This window comes from Hordeum vulgare, chromosome 6H (assembly GCF_904849725.1).
Source record: "Hordeum vulgare subsp. vulgare chromosome 6H, MorexV3_pseudomolecules_assembly, whole genome shotgun sequence".
NCBI lineage: Eukaryota > Viridiplantae > Streptophyta > Magnoliopsida > Poales > Poaceae > Hordeum > Hordeum vulgare.
Window position 1 is genome coordinate 425,099,239 of NC_058523.1, and position 6,826 is coordinate 425,106,064.

Sequence of the window (6,826 nt, forward strand, 5' to 3'; positions counted from 1 at the left end):
CGTGTAGTCCACGATCATGAGGTGATTGGCATTGAGCCCACGTTCCACAACCCCCTTGCAGCGGAAGACTTCCTACTCCATAGCTTCTAGCCTGGCCTCCACGGATCCAGTCCCCTTGGGTTGTTGCACATTGCGGATGTGCAGCACCCATCGCGCATCTGGATTGCTTGAGAGTGCTGCATCACTTCCCGTAGATATGGGTTGATGACGTTGTCGAAGAACTTGTCCTTGGAGGAGCTTGAAGCAGCCATGGTGGATTGGGTCTGACAGAAAACAGCAAGAAAAGAAAACAGGAGATTTCTCCACGATACGGAGGTCAACGGGTTCGGGGAGTATATACATATTTTTTATCTTGAGGAACAAGCAGAACGGAAGAAAAACGGAGTCCGAAAAGTACCCGAGGTGGGCACAACCCACCGAGGCACGCCTGACAAGCCAGGCGTGACCTGGTGTATCGTCCCCACCAGGGTCACTTTCCTGGAAGTTTCTTATTTGCCTAAAAAACGAAGTATTTCAAACGTGGCAAAAATTATTTTTGTGGTTTTTTCGGAGTCCATTTACTTACCATATCACGTACCTCCATTTTTCACGATTCTGGAGTGTTCCGGAAGGTTTCTTTTATGTGTTCTTCCAGTGTCATAGTTTGGATAATATTGCTTTCAATATTAATGGCCGTACCTGAGATATAATGTTTTATTCGTTGACCATTGACAACCTTTGGGTTAGTACCTTTGGCATTATTTATTTTGATAGCTCCGGATCGATAGACCTCCTCGATAACATACGGTCCTTCCCATTTGCAGAGGAGTTTTCCTGCAAAGAATCTCAAACGAGAGTTGTACAAAAGAACATATTCTCCAACTTTGAACTCACGCTTTTGGAATTTTTAGTCATGCCATATTTTAACTTTTTCTTTAAATAAATTTGCATTTTCATAAGCTTGGGTTCTCCAATCATCTAATGAGCTAATATCAAATAACCTCTTTTCACCAGCAAGTTTGAAATCATAGTTGAGTTCTTTGATTGCCCAATATGCTTTATGTTCTAACTCAAGAGGCAAAGGACAAGCTTTTCCATAAACCATTTTATAAGGAGACATACCCATAGGATTTTTATACGTTATTCTAAAAGCCCAAAGTGGATCATCTAATTTCTTAGACCAATTCTTCCGGGACCTATTGACAGTCTTTTGTAAGATTAGTTTTCTTTCTCTATTGCTAAGTTCAACTTGACCACTAGACTGAGGATGATAAGGTGATGCAATTCTATGGTTAACATCATATTAATAAGCATTTTACAGAAAGCTCCATGAACAAAGTGTGAACCACCATCACTCATTAAATATCTAGGGACTCCAAACCTTGGGGAAATAACTTCCTTAAGCATTTTAATAGAGGTGTTGTGATCAACACTACTAGTTGGAATAACTTCTACCCACTTAGTAACATAATCAACAACAACCAAAATATGTGTGTACTCATTAGAGTGTTGGGACCCCGATCCTAAGCCATAGGAATCCAGCCTGTAACACATCGCATCCCTTTGCGGTCTCACGCACGGTTAACTCCACGGCTGCAGCCTTACCTTAGCCGGGACCGTTTGCGTCTTTTGACTCACGTATGCAATAGTGTCGCTAGCATTCCAATGTCAAAGAACCCGGATCGACATGTCTAGTCATAAACCAAAGTGGCAGTACCGCACAAGGACAGGCATACATGACCCAACAAAGCAGGTGTCGGTCATCAGCGAATGTAGACGAGTCGTAGCAAGCTACAAGGACTCCATTACATCGCATGACATTTCCCCAAAGGGGACAGACACAGCAGCTAAGAAGGACACATGCCGGTCAACCAATGTGTCCGGAGCAGTAGCGAACTACCAAGGCTCATTGGATCACAAAGGGGCATTTCCTTGTAAGGAGTGCTACTAAAGTTCATGACTAAGTAATCGAACCCCATACATATGAAGTACGACACACGTACGCATGGCATACCGATATGTATAGATACATCGATGGCATCACAACATAACCATAAACATACAACCTTTATTTAAGAGGCTCGGAAGAGACACACACATAATATTACACATTAAGGGTCTCACGACCCATAATAGCAGTCATTCAGTTACAAGCCAGCGGAAGAGTTTAATTTGTCTGAGTAGAGACAGGGCAACTAGAAGGCACATGGCCTGACTATACTACATATCCAATGTAGGGCTAGATCGTAGCTGGGACACCAGCTACTCGTCGTCGTCGATGTCTACGAAGAACCCTTCATTAGGGTCATTAGCAACCTCTGCAACATTTATTTAGCAAACATGAGTACGAAGGTACTCAGCAAGACTTCAGGATAACTAACTACTCATGCAAGGTATCAAAAAGGTATTGTGGGGTTTCATGTGGAAAGCCAGCATTTAACTCGTGGCTAGACAACTTGCATTTTTAAATAATTTTGACAACTTGATTTCTCGCACACGAGTCCAGTAACACCACATCAATACACTATCGTGGAATCATTCCCTCTCCATACGGAAATGCCGTCCACGACACTCACGCTTATCTTGGCAATTTCATGAGTAGCCATTGAAGTTATCTATGAACAACATATGTCTCCAAGTATTCCATATCCGCGGACGCGGCTATTCAAATAGATCATAACCCTGCAGGGGTGTACTTCGTCACACACGCTCTCGCCACTTATCGCCATGTGCACGTCATGCACCTCGGCAACCTTCAAGCGGAAGCCCAGCGAGGGAGTCGGCCACGACCGTTAACCACACTAGTACCTAGTCCAGGTTTATCGCCTATCTGAGAGTAACCCGTACGGAAGTCCGGCCGAGGTTTCCGCCACGGCCTCAAACGATGTGCGCAGGGTTCCCAAGCCCACCATCCGGGTGCCACTTGGTACACCGTGCCACTGCCTACCGCATCACAGCCCACCTCTCAGGTCAGCACCATGCACGGCCTCCAGCATTACTATAAACACCAGAAACTACTTGCAACTCCTGGACCGAGTACTAAGCGATTAATAAGTCGAGCGCGGTCATATTTCAGGGCCCAGAATGTGGTAGTATCTAGTCTTGGATTACATACACGGAACTCAGATCCTAAGGACGGTTCCAATGAAACAACCCGCCATGTACTCCTACACAGCCTTTCACCGGTACCTTTACCAAATCAGGTTCAACACACAACCTTTGCTTACCGAACACATTCTCACAATTTTGTTCATCTCCCAGATGACAGACCATACACAACTCTAAGCATAGCATGCATAGCAGGATAAGGCACATCAAGGCTCAAGCAACTACCAGGTATGCTAGGTTGCAAGGTTCGGCTATTTACTGTGACAAGGTTAGGTCATGCAAAGGAAGTGGGTTCAACTAATCGTGGCAAAAGCAGTTGAAGCATTTGATCCTAATGCAATAAATAAGTGCAGGACCAAGAACATGGGATTTATCGGGATGATCAAAAATGGTTGCTTGCCTTGTTGCTCAGAGGAGGGACAATATCCGTCAGACGGATATTCGGTGGAATCCGGGGGTGCGGAGCCTACCGAAATGAATGGCAACAATCAATAACAATCATATGCAAACAAGATGATGCATGAACATGGCATGAGAATGCAAGGTGATATATTATTATAATCAACATGTATTAGGTTTGAAGTTGATTTGAATCACATTCAAAAATCAATTCAAACGAGGTATTCTCGAATACCGATTTAATTGATTCGACCTGATGCTCAGATCAACTTGATGTTAACATGCATGAGATGTCATGTTAGGGTACTGATTTGTAATTAGGACAGTGTGTGATCATGTCATTCATAATGAAATTTGAATATTTTCCAAATTCCATTTATAAAGTATTTATAAGAATTGGCTTAATCATTAATCTACATGTTTGGGTTCTGTAACTTTTTCAAACATGATTAAAAATAGCATATTCAGATTCCTTGAATTTTTCTGATACTTTTTCATATATAAATTATTTTCATTGGAGTTACAGATTAATTTCTATGAATTTTTGAAGTTTTAAACATTTCTCGAATTATTTTTATACTCGGAAATACTTTTATTGCATCAGCATGACATCAGCAGTTCCAACTGGCCGTTGAAAGTCAAACCTGACCAGTGGGACCCACTGGTCGGTCTCTCTGGTCAATTTTAGATTAGGATTAATCCTATTTAGTTAATTAAACCCACTGGACCCACATGTCAGTGTCTTATTATTTTTACTGAATTATTTTTATTATTTCTAATCTTGCCAGAGGCTGACCCCACCAGTCAGTGGCTCCGGCCAGCCGAGATCCACCGGCGGCGAGGTCGTCCTCGCCGGCGGGGAGCCTCCGGCGAGCACCAGAACGTCGGGAGGGCTCGGAAATGGCGCACAGAGGGCCAAACGCACGGCTGAGACCATGGGAGGAACGACCACTCGATGGCGCGCACGATGGAACAAGCCCCAGGGGCTGGGGTGGCCGGGATCATCGCCGGCGACGAGCTTGGCGGCGACCAAGTTCGGCCATCGTCGAAGCCATCGGATACGGGGTCAAAACGCTCAGGGCTGGGCACCTAACGCATCTACACGACGTCCTGAGGCTATTGGAAGCCTCAGATGGACCAGCACTTCACCGGAGGGTTACCGGCGACGAGCTGCAGCGGCGGTCCTCGTCGGGGTCCAATGGAACTTAGCCTAGAGGAGGGGATCGACGGGGAGAGCTTAGGGGAAAAGACCGCATGCTCACAGGGAGTGCAGATCGGGGCTTAGACGGCTCGGGAAAGGCCTGGGGGCGACGAATCGAGCAGAGCTCGCCGGCGGCCGAAGGTTGAAGACGACGGTGCCATGGGCGTTGCAGGGCTCGGGGTGGCTTCGGCTTCTGCAGGGAGGACCAGACCGACGAGGCGGAGCTAACGGCATGCTCAGCAAGAGGATCCTATGGCTAGGGGCACGAGCAGCTCGAGCTTTGCTCGGCTCCAATGGCGGCAGAAGGGGGAGGAGAGATCCGAGAGGAGGGGGAGAACTGACGCTGGGAATGGATAGGCACGGGCTCGGGGAGCTTATCCCTGGCCTTGCCAGCGCGAGGCGGCGGCCAGGCAGGCGCACAGGTGCGTGGCCGCGCCGGACAACGCGGCGGCCACCTCCTGCTGCCCACTGGCGTGGAGGGATGGTCCGGGCCAGGTGAGCGACACGTAACCTCTTTTCCTTTTTCTTTCTGTTTTTATTTCTGTTTTGATATTTCACTGATTTTCTATTTATTTCAACTCCCAAATAAATTGCAAAAGCTATGTTAAACACTCTAGAATATTTGTTGGAATATTTCCAACTATTTCCAAAGTTTTCAACATTTTTGAAAATTTAAAGTTTCTGTTTTCAAATTTAAAACTTGAAACCAGTAGCTTTTTGCATTTATTTAAAATGCTTAAAGTGTCAAGAAAATAGTTTTCTCCAATGCTCATTTACTTTCATGATCTATCAGAAAGTTTGAACATTTCTTGAGGCCATTTTGGGTTCATTGATTTTAACTAGTTTGAGATCTCCTTTATTTAAAGTAGTGGCTAGGGTTTTGAGTTTTCCTTCACCTCTTTCTTTGATCTTGTTGAAAAATTCTTAGATGCAAATGCAAAGAAGACATGAGCACAACACTAACTTGCTTAAGGTGTCAGGGATGTGACAACTCACCCCCACTCAAAAGAATCTCGTCCCGAGATTTAGAAGTCGTCGGGAATAACGCAGGATACTCAAGTCGGAGACGATCCTCTCTTTCCCAAGTTGCCTCCTTTTTAGAATGATTTGACCATTGAACTTTAAGAAACTTGAGGTTTCGACGTCGAGTGCTACGCTCAGCTTGATCAAGAATACGCACGGGGTATTCTCGGGATGAAAGGTTATCTTGGAGATCAAGCGTTTCGTGGTCCACTTCACGGATGGGATCCGAAAAGCAACGCCTGAGTTGCGAGACGTGGAATACATCATGAACCTTGGAAAGATGTGGAGGAAGTTCCAACTGGTAGGCAACTTCTCCTCGTTTGGCAAGAATGCGAAAAGGACCAATGTAACGAGGAGCCAATTTGCCCTTGATACCGAATCGATGGGTACCCTTCAAAGGTGTAACCCGAAGGTAAGCCTTCTCGTCAACTTCAAAGGTCACAGCCTTATGGTGACGATCATATTGGCTCTTTTGACGAGACTGGGCTGTTTTCAACTTTTCACGAATAATGCGAACCTGCTCTTCTGCATCCTGGATCATATCCGGGCCAAAGAGTTGCCTCTCTCCGGTTTCTGACCAATTAAGAGGTGTTCGACATCTTCGTCCATAGAGAACTTCAAAAGGGGCTTTGCCCAGTCTTGATTGATAACTATTGTTATAAGCGAATTCGTCGAATGGAAGGCACTTTTCCCAATTCATACGGAATGATATAACACAAGCTCGGAGCATATCTTCTAGGATTTGATTCACTCTTTCTACTTGACCACTTGATTGGGGATGGAAAGCAGTGCTAAAAGATAAGTGGGTCCCCATGGCATTCTGAAAACTTTCCCAGAAGCGAGAAGTAAAGATACTCCCACGGTCCGAGTTAATCTCCAGGGGAACACCATGAAGAGACACTATTCGGGAGATATATAACTTTGCTAGCTGGCTAGCTGTTATACTCTCACGAACAGGAAGAAAATGAGCCACTTTGGAAAGACGGTCAATGACCACAAAGATAACATTATTTCCTTTCTTGGTCTTGGGAAATCCGGTAATGAAATCCATGCTAACTTTATCCCATTTCCATTCAGGAATAGCTAGAGATTGAAGGGTGCCAGCAGGCCTTTGAT